We start from the raw sequence: 886 nt of genomic DNA on the forward strand, positions 1-886 counted from the left end.
ATATATAAAACAAATAATAAATGAGTATATGCATATATACGTACAGGTATGTGCATACCTACGTCTACCTGTATATATAGGTGCATATCTGGGTACAGGACATTGCAAACAAAACGTAGACAAAAAAATAATAATAACCAGAGTACAGAAAACACACAGGCCACATAGAGAACATTTTCCTTCATCAGCTACCCCCATTCTAACACAGGCGTTTATGTATATATATATATGTGTGTGTGTGTGTTTGTATATATGCATGTATGTATATGAGCATGTATGTAATGTATGCATTTTAGTGAGATATAGTATAAATGAATTTTTGAAAGTATTTGTTGATGTCCACATATTAATATCGAGAGTAAGAGAGTAAAAGAAACAAAAGTTTGGATAGAAGCAAGAAATGAAAGAAAGAAAGGAAGGAAAGATTAAAAATAAAATGAGAAAATGCGATGTTTTGAGAGTCAGAAAACAGTTAAAAAGTTTTGTTTTGTTTTGTTTGTTTTTCGTTGGTTTGCTGAAAAGATCTATGAATAATAATGAAGCGAAAATATTACAGACAAGAATGAAATATATAAATAAAAAAGCGGCAAAATATATCAGAAAAAGATGAGCGTATTACAGAGAAGAAACGATTAGGATTGAAATATTAGGAAAAGAAACAAGGGGTTTCCATAGTTTTTAGCTCACCTTGAATACTTCGATGCAAAAACGTGGATGGAATATAATCCTTGCTCTCAGGTACAACAACAATTACAATAACAAACCGTAAAGGTACATTGGTGGATGAGTCTCCAACTTTAAACAGTTCTTCGAGGCATTGCTATGCTGCTTAAGGTTGAGAAGTAGTCGCAGACTCACAAGAAATTCTTTCCGAACAAGTGTTGTA

General features: G+C 32.1%; 1 protein-coding gene across 1 annotated transcript in view; it reads right to left on the minus strand.

Moving 5' to 3' along the window:
• The window catches only part of LOC106877392 (uncharacterized), a 115521-nt gene extending 114641 nt beyond the window's left edge, over window positions 1-880 (minus strand). The window contains exon 1 of the mRNA XM_052974117.1: window positions 688-880. The gene's annotated coding sequence lies outside the window, so the exon portion shown is untranslated. The remainder of the gene's footprint in view (window positions 1-687) is intronic.
• Window positions 881-886: the final 6 nt, after the last annotated feature.

Source organism: Octopus bimaculoides, chromosome 17 (assembly GCF_001194135.2).
Source record: "Octopus bimaculoides isolate UCB-OBI-ISO-001 chromosome 17, ASM119413v2, whole genome shotgun sequence".
Lineage (NCBI taxonomy): Eukaryota > Metazoa > Mollusca > Cephalopoda > Octopoda > Octopodidae > Octopus > Octopus bimaculoides.